Genomic DNA, 17544 nt, shown 5'->3' with positions numbered 1-17544 from the left:
GTGGACACAAATCATTGTAAAATGCAGATTTGGATACAGCAGGTCTTTTGCGGGACCTGAGATTCTGCCTTTCTAACAGCTCCCATATGATGCTTCTTGCTCATGGTCTGCAGATCATACTTTGAGCAGCAAAGCTCTACAGAAAGAGTCAGCAGACTTTCTGCAAAGGGTCAGATCGTAAAATTTAAGGCTTTATGGGCCAAAAGGTCTCCTTCCAATTACTCAGTTCTGCTACTTCAGCATGAAAGTATATGGACAACATGTAAATGAATGGGTGTGCCTTGGTTCCAATAAAACTTATGTACCATGAAATGTAAATTTCATAGAATTTTCACATGTTAGGAAATTTTATTCTTTTGATTTTTTCCTCTACCTTTTAAAAGTGTAAAAACCATTCTTACTCCAGAGCTACACAAAAACTGGTGGTGGGCTGGTACTCCAGTTTGTCAACCTCCAGTCTAAAGCACGAATCTTGAAGGCACGGACTCTAGCGTGGGTTCTTGCTCAGCCTTTTCCTAACTCTTGTTTTTCCCTGACCTCTTTTCTAACTCTTGTCAGCCCCCTGCCCTCTAAGCCACTTCCCCCAAAGCCCCTGCAAAACAGACAGAAGGCAATAGCAAGTCCTTCCCTATCAATAATTAGACGTAATTGACAAAACATAATGGAGAAAACGCAAGGGAACTGCGGTTTCTGGCTCCGCCACCGGCTTAGGGGGCTCACTCATAGCCACCATGAGCTAGGACTTTGTGCAAAATGCAGCGAATCCCTGTATGGCCTCAAATACATACGGATGGATGATGGCCCCGACTGTGTGCCCTGCTATGACAACACCTTTGCCACCACCTGTGCTGAGTGCCAGCCGCATGTGGGGCACGACTCAAGGGAGGTGTTCTACTAAGACCACCACATCCAGGTGGGCTGCTGCGGGTGCCAGATCTTCTCTTGCCAGTACAGTGAGCTGCTGTGCATTGACTGCTGCAGCAGTGCCTTGTCCTGGGAGTTCACCTGCAGGGTACGCCGTCATGCCTGGGTCCCAGAAGCTGGAATGCAGAAGAGGCCAGACAGGGCCCGAGCACTGCTTTTGGTGCAGTGGTTTGTGCAGCTGCTGGGCTCCTGTTCCTCTGTGCCCCACAAGCTCATTACTGCGTGCCCTGCCAGGAGAACAAGCTTTCTCCTCACCGTACCCTCCGCAGCCAGTCATTGACATAGGGTGCCTAACATACCGTGATCAGCCTTGGCATCAAGAATGCCTGGTCTGCACAGGGAGCCAAATGCGCATGGCAGAGCAGCAGTTCGCTTCCAGGGATGATGATCCCTACTGAGTGGTTGGTTTTGGAGAAGTGTTTGCACCCAAGTGCAGCAGCTGCAAATGTAGCATCATAGGACTGGGTGGAGGCAAGTATGTGCCCTTCTAAGATCACCACTGGCACCACAGCTCTATCTCCTGTGCCCTCTGTGCCACCTCCCTGGTGGGCCAAGGATTTGTGGGGGGGCTGGAGACCAAGTGCTGTGCCAGGGGTGCGGCCCGTCAGGCCTTGAACCAGGACTCCTGGGTTCATAGCCTCTTAAACCAGGGCTCTAGGACTAAGGCTCCTTTTCCAAACCACCTTTGGGACCCAGTTGGGGTCCTTCTGGGCTCCAGGATTCAGCCTCCATGCTCTAACATACCCAGACCGGTACTTGTTTACCCAGGACCCCCAAACCTGGGATCTTATGGAGCTTCCATGATTCAAATCCCCACTGCAAGCCTAGACTCCAGAATTTAGCCATCTTCTCTATAGTCTGGGTTCCTAGACCAAAACTTCTTCCCAAGTCAGGGCTCTAGACTCAACCTTCCAAACCTGGAATCTGGGACCCAGGCCCTCTTCAATCTCGACTTCTTTCCAGAGACTTTAGTTCTCCCATGGGTGCCTGAGAAAAGGCACTTCCTCAAAAGTGGAATATATTCAGGCTTGACCCTCCTCACCCCATGCCACCCAACCTCAAGGCTAGGGCTCTCTGGGCAGCAAATCAGGAGTTCATTGTTTAAGGAGGTTCTATAATATTGCCCAGTCATGTCTGTTGAATGTTTTCTGATTTCATTTCAGCTCCATTCTGTCCACAGATGGGCAGAAGGATGGGACTGGTTCACCTTCCTTCCAGATTTTGCAATAAAGCAGTGTGAGGAAAAAATAAAAATAATGAAAACGAAGAATTTACCCTTCCCCCAAACTGAATAGGAGGTGATAGTTCCAAATTTATTTTGTAAGTCCTGCATTTCTGATACCAAAGCCAAACAAAGAAAACTATAAGAAATGAAAATGATAGGCTAATATCATTGATGAATATAGATGCAAAAATCCTCACCAAAATACAAGTAAACTGAATTCAATAGTACATTAAGAATACCATACAATATGATAAGTGGGATTTATTTCTGGGATGCAAGGATGGTTCAACATACGTAAATCAATAAATGTGATAGATCACATTAATAGAATGAAGAATAAAAATCACAAGATCATCTCACTAGATGCAGAAAAAGCATTTAAAATACTCACACACTCATTCAGACAAAAACTCTCAACAAACTAGGTATAAAACGAATGTAACTCAACATAATAAAGACCACATTTGATAAGCCCACAGCTAACATCATACTCAATAGTAAAAAATTGAAAATTTTTCTCTAAGATCAGGAATAAGAAGAGGATGTCAATTCTCACCATGTTCATTCAAGATAAGTAGTGGAAGTCCTATGAAAGAAAAAGTCCCAGGTGAGAAAAAAAAAAATGCATTCAAATCAGAAAGGCAGAAATAAGACTTATCTTTTTGCAGGTGACATGACTTATATGAAAACTCCATACATAAAAAATTATTAGAACAAATAAATGGATTCAGCAAAATTATACAATACAAAGTCAACATGCAAAAAACAGTTGCATTTCTATATATTAACAACAAACCATCTGACAGGGAAATTAAGAAACAATCTCATTTATGTAGCATCAAATAATAAAATACTGTAGAATAAACTTAACAAAGGAAGTAATGAAGTTCACTGAGAATTATAAACATTTCCAAAATAAATTAAAGAAAGCATATTAAAGAAAGCAATATATATATATATATATATATATATATATATGTGTGCACAACAGTACAATACATGAATAAAGACAGACATATGGATTGATTGAACAGAATAGGGAGCCTAGGAATAAACCCACTGATCTTTTAACAAAGGTGTCAGGAAGACACAATGGGAAAAGGAAAAGTATAGTTTCTTCAACAAATGGTGCTGGGAAAACTGGGTATTCATATGCAAAAAAAAAAAAAAAAAAAAAAAAAAGAATCAGATCCCTACCTTATACCATGCTCAAAAATCAACTCAAAATTAAAGACTTAAACACAGACCTGAACTATAAAACTCCTAGAAGTAAATGTAGAGGAAAAGCTTTTTGACGTTGGTCTTGGCAATGATGTTTTGAATATAACAATAAGAACACACAGACAACAAAGGTAAAAGTACTCAAGTGAGACTACATCAAATCATAAACCCTCTGCATGAATATGGAAACAATCAAAAAAATGAAAAGAAAATGTACAGAATGGAAGAAAACTTGCAAACTGTCTATCTGGTAAGGAGTTGATTTCCTAAGTATGTAAGAAATTCATCCAAGTTGATAGCAAAAAAACCCCCAAATAACCCAATTGAAAAATGGGCAAATGACTTGAAAAGACATTTTTCCAAAGATATATAAATGACCAACAGGTATGCGAAAAGATGCTTGACATTATTATCAGGAAAATGCAAATCAAGACTACAATGAAATATCACCTCACACCTGTTAGGATGGCAATTACACATTTTAAAAAGATACTGGGTGAGGATGTGAAGAAATTGGAACCCTTGTGTACTTTTGGGAATGTAAAGTGGTTCAGCAGCTATGGAAAACAGTAGGGGGTTTCCTCAAAAACTCAAAGTAGAACTACCATTTGGTCCAGGTATCCCACTTCTAGGTACATATCAAAAGGAATTGAAATCAGGATCTCGAAGAGATATCTGCACTCTCATGTTCACTATAGCATTATTCATAATAGCCAAGATACAGAAAAAAACCAAGTGTCCATTGGTAGATGAATGAGTAAAGAATATGTGGTATATGCATAGAATTGAATATTATTCAGCTTTACAAAGGAAGAAACTCCTGGCATTTGTGACAATATGGATGAACCTGGAGGACATTATGCTAAGTGAAATAAGCTATTCACAGAAGGACCAATACCGCATGATTTCACTTATATGAGGTATCTTAAATAGTAAAACTCTTAGAAGCAGAGAATACAATAGTGGTTGCTAGAAGCTGAAGCATGACCCATAGGGAAAATAGTGAGTTGTTCATTTGTTCATTGGGTATAAAAATTTGGTTTGAGAGATGAAGGAGTTCTGGAGATCTGCTGTATAATAGTTAACATTATGGTACTGTGTACTTCAGAATTTAAAGGGTAAATCTCCTGATAATTGTTCTTACCACAAAAAACAAACAAACAAAAAATCAAGGGTGGTAGAGGAAGCTATTAATGTGTAGAGAAAGAGTGTAAATGGGAGATCTCTGTATCTTCCTTTCAATTTTGCTATGAACCTAAAACTGTTCTAAAAAAAAAAATCTTAAAAAAAAAACAAACAAAGCAAAGGGACACAAGGAAACTCTGGAAGTGTTGGATATGTCTATTCCTAGATTGTAGTGATGGCATCATGGCTGCTTGTATATTTCCAAATGCATCAAACTGTACATATTAAATATATGCAGATATCATATATCTGTTGTATATCTGTTTTACCTCAATACATTAAAAAAAATTTTCAATTAGAAAAATAATATGTTGCCAATCAAGTTATGGAAAATGGTTGTACTAAAAATCAAAGAAATGTATATTAAAATATTTATGTTTCAAATTAGGAAATATATTTTTAGAATTAAATTCCAAGTGTTTATAGTTGAGACAGTATTATCATGCACAGTTGATGGAAACATAAATTGGAACTTTAGTTCTAGAAAATTTTGACAGTGTACATAGAGATAGTTTCAAATTTTCTAATCTTTGATTCACCAATCTCATTTCTCAGAATAAACATTAAGAAATAGTGATGTGGCAAAAATGATTGTATATGGTATGCTCAATTTAAATATTCAACAAATGTTAGTTATTAAATGAATTATGGTATATACAAGGAATAAAATATTATACTGCATTAGAAAAGGTATTATGTTAGCTATTTCATTCTGTTCCTTTTTATTAGTATTATTTTCACTCAGTACTGTGTTTACAAGATCCCCCTGTGTGACCATGTGAATGTTAAATCTGTTCCATCTTATTGTTGCACAATCTCCACAAGGGTGCATTTTTCATATTTATATTTATTCTTCCAATGATGGATGCCAGATAACCTCTACCTACCTGCTAAATTGAATAGTCCTGCAATGACATTCCTTTTATAAATTCCCCTTTAATGAATTTTATAAGACTTTCTTTAAGATATAAAGAGCTAGGAAATGAATGGCTGATGTGATAAGGTATGCATATACTTAATCTGGCTAAATACTGTCAGGTTGTGATATTACTGTTTCTACTGTGAAAGGTCCCTATACCCATACTTCCTTTTCACTTTCTGCATTATTCAGAGTACTTATTTTTGCAAGGCTGAGACTTAAAATGTTATTTCATTGTTCTTTTAATTTGCATTTCAATGATTAGTAATGAGTTTGAACATTTTTTTCTGTGTTGTCAACCTTTGGGTTTCATCTTTTAAATTGCATCTTCTTATCTTTTTTGCATCTGTTCTTTTGGAGTGATTCTGTGATTTTTATTTGTTTATGTATTTATTTATTTTTAAATTTTTAAACATTTATTTTTGAAAGACAGGGACAGAGTGTGAACAGGGGAGGGGCAATGAGAGGCAGACACAGAATCCAAAGCAGGTTCCAGGCTCTGAGCTGTCTGTACAGAGCCCAACACGGGGCTCAAACCCACAAACCATGAGATCATGACCTGAGCTGAAGTCAGATGCTTAACTGACTGAGCCACCCAGGTGCCCCTGATTTTGTTGATTTAGATAAGTTTGCAGGATATTTTAGATACTAATTGCTTGAAGTTTAGAATTTGAAAATATCTTCCTCCATTTGTTCTTTTTGTAATTAATTTTTTCATCATATCTTTTATCTTACAGAATTCCTTATTTTGATGTAATGAAGCAGTCACTTTCTTTATAGTTTGTTTTTGAACTTTTATTTAAAAAATTCTTTCCAATACCTAAATCTACATTTTATAACATTTTGTTATAATATCTTTCAAATTATAGATTATTAATTTATATGGATTTCATCTTTTTATGTGATGTTAGGTAGAGATCTAGTTTTACTCTTCTCCATACAACAAGTCAGTCTTTTAACACCATCTTCGTTCGGTAGGCAGCCTTCCTAATGACCTCCAATGACCTTGCTTCTTGGTGCTCATCTGTTTGAGTAATCTCTTTCAATTAAGAGTGAGTTGTACTGAGTGACTTGCTTCCAATCAACAGATTATGGCCAGTGATGGGATGTCACTTCCAAGGTTAGGTTACAAAAGACTGTGACTTCTTTTTTGCCCTCTCCTTTTCTGTTCTCTCACTCTGGGACGACAAGGTGCCATGTTGTGAGCTGCCCTATGGAGAGGGCTACATGACAAAGGACTGACATCTCTAGCCAACAGCAAGTAGGACTTGAGCATTGTCAACAGCCACAGGAATGAGCTTGAAGTGGATCTGAAGCCTGCCCATGATCAAATGAATGAGCATGGGAGCAGATTGATCCCCAGTGGAGTCTTAAGATGACTGTAGCCCTGGCCAGAACCTTATATGTAGCTTTATGAGAGACCTTGACTGAAAGGATGCAGCTAAATTGGATTCCTGACACTTAGAAACTGTGAGACAATGAATGTTTATTACTTAAAGCCACCGATATTAGAGCAATTTATTATCAACAATAGATTTTAATATGCCATTGACTTAATCTAATCTGTCCCTAATTGAATGATAGCTGAATTTATTATTTGACTATTTTGATTGGTTAATTCCACTCCTTTCTTATTACTGTAACTTTGCCATATGCCCATATATGATAGAGTAGTTTCCTCTCTTTTATCTTCCTTTTCTTTGAATAATTAAGAAATATTTTAAGTTGAATAAAAATGAAAATACCGCATATCCAAATTTATGGATGGCAGCTTATCTCTCCTTAGAGTGTAGTCTATATTTTTAAATGCTTATGTTAAGAAACAAGAAAGATCTAAAGTCAATGATCAATTATTCCACCCTACAAAGGTAGAAAAGGAGGAGAAAATTAAACCCAAATCATGTAGAAAGAGATAAAAAAGATAATTGCAGAAACTAGTAAAACAGAAAATAGATGTGTAATAGAGAAAAACCAATCAAAGCAAAATCTGGTTCTCTGAAAATAACAATAAAATTGATAACATTCTAAACTGGTGTAAGCAAACATTTTTTATAGCAGGCCAAATGTTAAATACCTTAATGTTTACTGGCATTAAGGTCTCCATTACAAATGGTCATCTCTGCTGACTTCCCATAAAAGCAAGTTTAGACTATTTGTTAATGAATGTGCACAGGTGTATTCCAAGAAAACTGTTCATTGATAGTGAAATTTGAATTTCATATAATTTTGCAGTATCATGGAATAGTTTTGAACTTTTGATTTTTTTTCAAATATTTAGAAGTGTAAATGCCATTATTTTTAGCTTGTGGGTTATACAAAAACAATAATGAGACAGATTTGTCCACAGATTACAGTTCACCATTCATTTCCTAAAAAGACTGATCATAATAAGAAGAGTTTATATTATTAGTATGCTTATACAGGCCTTCAAAACTTAAAAGAGCAACAAATATATGATATTGAAAACTTTATTTAACAAATTTGATGACTATTTGAGCAGGAAAAATTCCTTAGAAGATAAAAATTACAAAACTGACAGGAGAAGAACTAAAATTTTTGAATATCTGTAGTGTATCAAGTGTATTTTATTCATAATTTAAAACTTCCCTGTTAAAAAAAAATCTCAGGCTGGGAGGATTTTACTAGTGATTCTTAAAAAAAAATTTAGAAAGAAATCATACCAATCTTACATAAATTATTTCAGAATATAGAGAAGTATATTTTAATTTATTTTATGAGAACTGTATTGCACTGATATCAAAACTAGACAAAGGTGTTTCAAGAAAAATATTATAAATCAATGTCCATCATGAACATAGATACAAACATCTTTCACAAAATAGTTGCAAATTTAAACCAGCAATATATAAAAAGCATAATACATTTAAAAAAGCATTTGACAAAATCATATCTATTCAAGATACAAACTTTTGGCAAGCTGAGAATCAAAAGGAATTTTCTTAATTGGATAAAGGACACTACTGGAAATTCTGTAGCTAGTATCATACTTAGTTATTTCTCCCTAATATTGGGAGCTAGGCAAGGATGTCAACCTCACTATTGGAGGTCCTAGAAATTTTAATAAGTCATAAATAAATAAAAGGCATATAGATTGAAAAAGAAGAAATAAAAGACTAAAATGCGAGCCATTTTTGACAGGCGTATTTTAAAATTATATGGAATTAAATATCCTGGAATAGACAAAACAATTTATAAAGATGAGCAAAGTTAGGGGGTTAATAAAATGTTTCTGGTCAGCAGTTACAGTGTGTGTGTATTTGGCAGGGGCAAGGAGAGAGGACTACCCCATACCACCAGGCAATCTATGGGACACTAGCTGGGTGTCCCTCCCACAGTTCAGCTCAATTCTGACACTATCCATCCAAAGATAGAATCATATTTTACAGATTAGGAGTTCAGTTCTATAAGACTGCACCCCGCTTTCCCACTTTATATGTCTATTGCAAGTCCAGGTTGTCACCTGGGCTTCTGAACAAATAGGTTATAGGTTGGAAGTTCCAGAGCTTCCCCACTGGGTTCAATTAATTTGCTAGAGTGACTCATAGAGCTCAGAAAAATATATTACTTACAAGATCACTGGTTTATTATGAAAGGACATGACTCAGGAATAGCCAGATAGGAGAGATGAGTAGGACAAGGTATGAGAAAAAGGCAGTGCACCATTCTCCCCAAATCTCCAAATGTTCTCTGAATTCCATCCTTTTGGGTCTTTATGGATGCTTCACTACATAGCCGCAATTGATTAAATCATTAGTTATTGGTGATTGAACTCAATCTCCAGCCCTCTCTTTCTTCCAGAGAGTGGTGGTGGGATAAGAATGAAAGTCTAATCACAAGGTTGGCTCCCTTGGCAACCAGCAACCCCCATCTTGAAGGATTTTCCAAAAGATACCTCATTAATATAAACTCAGTTGTGGTTAAAAGGAGCTTCTTATGAAGACACTCATTTCACCTTTATGGCTCTAAAGTAATTTCAGGAACTGAGGACAATAGACCAACCACTGTCACAAAAGATGTTTCTTGTCACTCTTATGGCTCAGGAAATTTCAAGGATTTTAGGAGATGGTGCCAGAAATGGGGAGAAGCACCAAATATATATTTCTTGTTATAAATCACAATATTACAACACATAATACCTGACTTCAAGACTTTTATAAAAGCTACAATAATCAAAATAAATGTGGTATAAGTGAAAGGATAAATATAGATAATCAGAACAGGGAGTCGAAAGACAGATCCACACAGGTATATAGTGAAGGGATTTTTGAGAAGAGTCCTGAGGCCATTCAATGAGAGAAAGGGAATTCTTTTTAAAAAGTAATTCTGGAACATTTGGATATCTTTATGAAAAAAAAAAAAAGAACCTTACCCCTTACCTCATACCATTCACAAAATTTAATTTGAATAGGAGCACAGGCCTAAATGTAAAAGTTAAAAGTATAAAATTTCCATGGGAAAAGAAAGAGGGAAAATACATATTTCCAATGTAGAACACCAAAAGCACAAACCATAAAGGGCATAATGATAAATTGGACTTTTATTTAAAAAGTTAGTCTCCAAAAGAGACTATTACAAAAGGAGAGAAAATATTCCTAATATATTTATTTGGCAAAGAATATGTACAGAATTCTCAAAACTCAGTGCTAAGAAAGCAACCTAATGAAAAGTAGGCAAAACCTAATGAAATGATCATTTCATAAAAGAGGATATATGAATGGCCAAAAAACATATGAAAAGATGCACAGCATCATTGGTTATTAGAATTATGCATATTTAAAACACAATGAAATAAAATTGTTGGGGAGGAAAATTTTCCCTATACTCTTCTTAATTCTTTGTCTAGTCTAATAATCAAACTAACATAGGACAGATTAACAGGGGAAAAAGAAACTTAATTACAAATGTGCAGGAGTCCTCTAACAATATGAGACACAGGCAGTCAGGTAATTGAAGGTCAAATGTCATTCTGAGCTAAAAAGAAGCGGGTGGCACTTCAAAGGGAGGAGAGAGAATTCACAGGAAGATAGGAACGGCAAATTTTTGGTAAACAAATGTTTGCCATGTCATGCAGACAATGGGCACAGAAGGAATTTGATTTTCAAGACATACTGAATCATTCCTCCTCCCTCTCAACAGTTTACTATAACTAGCCCATGTTCTTTGTAGTTGTCTCTGGAACTGTCTCTGATAGTTCTTTTCTTGGATCAGGTCCCCTATCTAAATTCTTTTAGGTACTTAAGGAACAGGTAAAAGTTTTCCTTGAGTCTGTTGGGTCATGTTGCTTTCAGCTCAAAATAGTCCACATGCCAAGGTGGTATATTTTGGGAAGACCTGTTCTGAACTCCTTCACCAATGTATACACATTAACAGAGCTATAATTAAAAATTCTAGCAGGGTTGGTTAGGATATGGAAAAACTGGAACTCTTGTACACTTCTGATGGGAATGGGAAATGGCACAAGCACTGGGGAAAACTATTTGATAGATTTTTTTATAAAGTTAAATATATATATATCATACCATCCTGCAATTCCATAATAAAGCATATGACCACACACTGATTGTATGTACATCAATGTTCATAGTAGCTTTATTCAAAATATCCCCCAAATGGAATATACTCATATGTCTATCACCATGTAAATGAGTAATTAAAATGATAGCACATATAAGCAATAGGATACTACTCAGCAATAAAAAAGCTACTGATACATACAATAACACGTATGAATCTCAAAAATATTATGCTCAGTGAAAAACCCAGATAAAATGTACACTATGTAACTTCATTTACATGAGATTCTAGAAAATGCAAACTGATTTACAATGACAGAAAGCAGATCGTTGTTTTTCTGGAGTCCTGAGATGGAGAAAGAAATTGACTGAAAATGAGTATGAGACAATTCTTTTATGAAAGTGAAATGCTCTGTATCTTGATTGTGGTTATTGTTTTCTGAATATGTATACCTTTTGAAATTCATTGAATTGTACTCCTTCAATGAGTTCAGGTTATTGTTTAAAAATTATGCCGCAAAAGTTTAATTGAAAACAATGGGAAAAAATCTAAATGTCTAATAGCAGAGGAATTTCAGTATATTGTGGTATATTCAGCTACATGTTTCATCATTATTTGGCTATTGGAATTGTGTCTAGGAAAAAATTATTCTGTCATAAAATTAAGTAAAAAACATGTAGAATAAATCCACAAAATATGTAAGGCAAAAGTTACTAATCTCTTACAGAAAAGATACAGAAGGATATAATAATAATAAATGCAAATAATCTGATAGACCATCAGAAAAAAATGGTTAAGTATTGGAAAAATCATTTCATTTTTTAAAATAATTTTCTTTTCTTTTTTTAAAGTTTATTTATGTATTTGAAAGAGAGAGAGCATGCACAGGTGAGTAGGGGAAAGGCATAGAGAATCCCTCCTTACAGTCAGTGCAGAGACTGAAGCCAGGCTTGATCCATGAACTGAACCGTGAGATCATGACCTGAGCCAAAATTAAGAGTTGGATGCTTAACTGACAGAGCTACCCAGGCGCCCCTTGAAAAAAGCATTTTAATGGGATACTCTTTTTTTTCTTTTAATGTTTGCTTATTTTTGAGGGACAGAGAGAGACAGAGCATGAGTTGGGGAGGGGCAGAGAGGGAGGGAGACACAGAATCCAAAGCAGGCTTCCGGCTCTGAGCTGTCAGCATAGAGCCAATGTGGTCTTCTAACTCATGAACCAAGAGATCATGACCTAAGCCAAAGTTGGCGCTCAACGAACTGAGCCACTTAGGCTCCCATTAATGGAATACTCTTCAGACTGCAATTTCAAGTGAATAAACAAGTAGCACTTAACCATATACGATATTTCCACACACATTGTTTTCTATATCACAATTCTGAAAAATTGATGCACTTTTGCTTTTTACAGGTGAAGCATGAAAAACTAGATTTAGTAACTTTTCTATGAATTGCTGCTCCCTTTATGTATTTCTAGTTGGAGAGTCAATTGCTACAATTTTTTTGGAAAGTTGTTTTTGAAGAACTATATATTCAAATAAAATAATACACCTACTCATTTACTTCCATAAATTTCTATAAATATGAATGTTTTGAGGATAAATATGTATGGCTATTTGTTGCAGCATTGGTTATAATGATAAAATAATTCAAATCGACTTGAATATTCAAAAGGAATTATTGGCAGAGTGCAAACATATCTTCAACTACACTTAAATGTGGTACTCTCATACTATGAAATATTATATTGTAATTAAGATATGAGTTAGGTGCCCCTGGGTGGCTCAGTTGGTTAAGTATCTGACTCTTGATTCTGGCTCAGGTCATGATCTCACGACCATGAGATGGAGCCCTCCTGGTCGGGCTCCACACTGGGTGTGGAACCTGCTTAAGACTCTCAGTCTCTCTCTCTCTCTCTCTCTCTCTCTCTTTCTCTCTCATTCTCTCTCTCTCTCTGTCTCAGAAAAAAAGATACGAGTTAGTTCTATATATGTGTGTATATATGCATGTGTGTGCATATAGATATAGAATCCACAAATAATGAAGTTTTACTAGGCATAGTGTATTTACAGACCATCTGTATTTGCAAATTCTCCTACTTCCTAAAATTTATTTCTAATACTCAGATCAATACTCATGACACTTTCACAATCATTTGTGGACATAGGCATGTGTAGAATGGCAGAAAGTTTGAATTGTCCAATGCACACATTTCTAGCTGAGACTGAATACAAAGATAGTTCTGCCTTCAGATCTAAACTTTCATACTGTAAACAAGTGTTCTTTTTGTGGTCTATTTAGCGCCATGATTTTTGCATTTTTGTTCTGTATGGCGGTGATATTGTTCTTTAAAATAGCCCTCAAATGTAGTGAAGTGCCGTGTAGTGTTCCCAGGTGCAAAAAGGTTGAGATGAATCTTATTGAAGAAGTATGTGTGTTCCATGGGTTTCTTTCAGGCATGAGTTATAAAGTTGATGTCAGTGAGTTCAATGTTAATTAATTACCAATATATATTAAATAAGGTGACTTTAAACGGAAACACACATAAAACAAGGTTATATATTGATTGGTTGATGGAAATTTTGTGGCTAGAGGCTTTCAGGAACCTAACCCTGTGTTTCACCTAGAACAATGATTCAGTATTTGCTAATGCAGTGCTCACAGTGACTGCCATGAATAATGAGAATGCATTGAAATATATATATATATATTTATTTATATATATATATATATTTCAGATACATGTGTATCTGAAAGGTTGACTAAAATGTATTTGTGACAAAGGCAAATACAACCAACCCTTTCTTTTATTTCCAGTAGAAATACACAATTTCTACTCATGTTGTTTATATGTTTATATATATTTGTGTAATTGTGAAGAGCATGGACAGATATGCATGAAAGATTTTAATATCTCTGAGCAATGAGAGTGGAGTTGGTGAGTGGAGATTAACTTTTGAAAGTTATATAACTTTTTGTAAATTTTCTTATCACATATTACTTTTGCTACAAAATAAATGCAAAAAATAAAAAAGAAATAACTTGCCCAAGGTCAGAGAATTAATAACTAAATAGAAATAACTAACTAACTAAATAAATAAAATAGAAGTAAATTTTTAGATATAAGTAAAATAACTAAAAGGAACATGACTTTTATTTCTGTCATTAATTTTTTCTCTCTAATCCAGGGTTCTTTTCACTATATCATGTTGTCATTAATGTTGATATGTGTGTGGATTATACTGATATCTAAATAAAACTAACAAAAAATAATGCTATGTTCTGATGTTCATAAGATGATCTGTAGTAGGCCTGTAAAAGGGAATTTTGTGAGTTGTAAGTGGAATTATATAATCATTTATTTTTCCTCTTTGAAGTTAAACATGAAATAATAGTAACAATACACTGGGGAAAAACTGAGAAGGGTAATGTTTCATCATGATATAGAGTTTGAAAAATATCTTGTCCCTATGTATAATACCATGGACTAATCAGTATAATAATTTAAGATGACTACCTCTTACTGAGTACTTGTTGAGTACTTATTAAGTCAGCTACTTGACATATATAATTCCCTAATACTTCAGATGCTAATTTAAGCTTCATTTCCCTTGAATTTTCTTCTTTATCTTTTAATGAAGGAAGCCTGCTCCTATTCAGTGCCTCAGAGGAGATATGAAGAGGGGCAGAAGGTGGAAACAGTCTGCACACCTTTCTGATTTTTATGTTCCATTAAGTCAAAGCCTTAAGGAAGATTTAGATATTTTTGGACTAAGTCAAGTGGCTTGTGGTGGGTCATGTCAGATACTGTTAATTCTCCCCAATATTTCTTTTCCTCTTTTTCCACAGCAATAGTTCCACTTCTAGTTTTAGATATTTCTACCCAGAAAAATGAATTCATTTTCTAGCATTCTTTGCAAACCAGGTGTAGACATGGGGATAAATTTTGTCTAAAAAATGTAAACAGAGTGTCCTATACCACATTTACCTTCAAAGTAGGTCTTTGTGTACCCTTGGCCTCTGTTTACTTTGTCTCATCTGACACTCAGAATGTAGCCATGATGACTGAAACCAAGCAGCCTATCTGGGACCATGAGTTAATATTGGTAATGGTGGCCATGCATGGCAGAACAATATGGAAGAAGATTTGGTATAACAGATACACCCTTATCACTCCTGGACAGCCCACTTCTGACTTTTGCATGAGAGAGATTGTATTTATATTTTATTTAGCAACTGTCATTTTGGGTTTCTATTACAGCTTAGCCTATTCTTAATTAATACGTGGGTATGTCGGGGAGGGGACATCCGGAAACAAGCAGGGAGATCAGGCGCTCTTCACACAGACCACAGAGATATTCTCTACAAGTAGTAAGTCAAGAGGGAGCAGAAGGAACCTACACTCTTTCTAAGCCAGCAAAGAATGACTGCGTGGCGTACCTAGAGATGGAACCAGGGCAGCCTCACAATAGATGCTTATACTTGACAAGGAACAGAGAAACACTATAAACTTGTGTGCTTTACATGTGGCATAATTCTGGGAACAGTTGGTCAAATATTTTTCTTTATTTCCTCTTTTTTTTGAGAGAGAGAGAGTGAGTGGGGGAGTATGGGGAGGAGGAGAGAGGAAGAGAGAGAGAGAGAGAGAGAGAGAGAGAGAGAGAGAGAGAGAGAATCTTAAACAGGCTCCATGATTAGCATGGAGCCAGATCCAGGGCTCTAGCCCATGATCCTGAGGTCATGGCCTGAGCAGAAATCAAGAGTCAGATGCTCAACCAGCTGAGCTATCCAGGGGCTCTAGTCCAATATTTAAAAAAAATTCAAATAATAGCATGTGTTGGGTAATTTTCTTCTCTTTTATTTATTTTTTTTTTAATTTTTTTTTTTCAACGTTTATTTATTTTTGGGACAGAGAGAGACAGAGCATGAACGGGGGAGGGGCAGAGAGAGAGGGAGACACAGAATCGGAAACAGGCTCCAGGCTCTGAGCCATCAGCCCAGAGCCTGACGCGGGGCTCGAACTCACGGACCGCGAGATCGTGACCTGGCTGAAGTCGGACGCTTAACCGACTGCGCCACCCAGGCGCCCCAATTTTCTTCTCTTTTAAAAGAATAACGTCCACCTAGTGTCACCAACCTGCTAGATGTTTTGCATAAAATATTTATAAGAACCCTGTAAGATAGGATTTGTTAATTGATAAGAAATAATATTGATAAAGAAATCTGAGGGTTGAAGAGTTTAAGTAACTTGTCCAATGTCACATAGCTAGAAAAATCATAACCAAGCTATCTTTCAAACATAGGTCTGTCTCTTTCCAAGCATCTGCTATAGTTGAAAACATGTGAACACATGAATAAAAAACGCAATTACTTCCAGCCTGTTAGAAATCATTAATGCCAACAAAATTATAAATAATTTAATCTTGAATACCTGATTGTAAAATAATATAACATGTCATTTTACACTGTATCTATTATATACACACATATATATACACACATGAATGAATTGCATACTTAAAGAAATTCTATGGAAGAAAAAGTATTTTAGTATTTTACATGCATTTTAACAATTTGAAGCAAGACTTGTTTAGTGGATCTGGTGGGTTTTAGTACCAGGGGAAATAACACTATATATAGTATTTAGATAGATACCCGGTAAGAATACATTCCATAACATAACAATATTTAGAAAAATAAATATCTTACATTTTGATGTTTTCCTAATTAAAAATTCTGACTTGATCCCCCTTTTTCAGTGTTAGCAGAAAATAGAATCTCAGTCATGGTTATTAGAAGCTAATGTTCTTTTTCTAGGATCATCCAAGAGTTTTGAGAGGTTTACCTAGTCCATAAAATTTAGGAAAATATTTCTAGTTTTGTATATATCCTGACTGACACTGCAATTCTACTCCAGGTCAGGCACAGTTATTTCCTATTCTGAGCTCACAAAGCTGCTCTACATAGGGTAGATCCCTCAGTGTATGACCTCAGTGCCAAACATATTCCTCCTAGACCTTGTTATATAGCAGCAATCTTAATCCTATCCCCTAATTATGACCAGGGTCAATTGCTCTTATTAGTATGATAACTCCAACTCCTTTCTTTGACTAGTAACCTACAAGAATAGGGTCCCAAACTGGCTGTACCCATGGCGGGTTTTTTTTTGTTGTTGTTGTTGTTTGTTTGTTTGTTTGTTAAAGCTGGATTCCCAGTGTATTCTCTGGTGGAAGCATCATTGTCCATTGCTTTGGAAACTGAGACTTATGGCTTTAAAAAGCCCAAATTTGAATTGTCGAATCACTATCACCTAAAACTAATAACAATGTATATCAACTATAATATTTTTTTTAAAAAATCCAAATTTGAGATGACAGGAAGCACCAATTCCAAATAGGTTGTTGAGATTGAAGATGAATAAGATGAATAGGGTCCCTCCTGATTACTCACCTTGATTCATGGACACATGCATTCTATCTAATGGGGATACTGTATTGGCTATGCATCCCAAAAAGTCTCTATCATTGCAAGGTAT

At 35.7% G+C, this 17544-nt stretch overlaps 1 pseudogene; it reads left to right on the top strand.

Moving 5' to 3' along the window:
- The first annotated feature begins 397 nt into the window (after positions 1-397).
- On the top strand, positions 398-2269 carry LOC123610820 (annotated as a pseudogene).
- The last annotated feature ends 15275 nt before the right edge of the window (positions 2270-17544 follow it).

The sequence above is a fragment of the Leopardus geoffroyi genome, chromosome C2 (genome assembly GCF_018350155.1).
Source record: "Leopardus geoffroyi isolate Oge1 chromosome C2, O.geoffroyi_Oge1_pat1.0, whole genome shotgun sequence".
NCBI lineage: Eukaryota > Metazoa > Chordata > Mammalia > Carnivora > Felidae > Leopardus > Leopardus geoffroyi.
The sequence above is the reverse complement of the archived record's forward strand: the minus strand, read 5'-3'. Positions and strand labels throughout refer to the sequence as shown.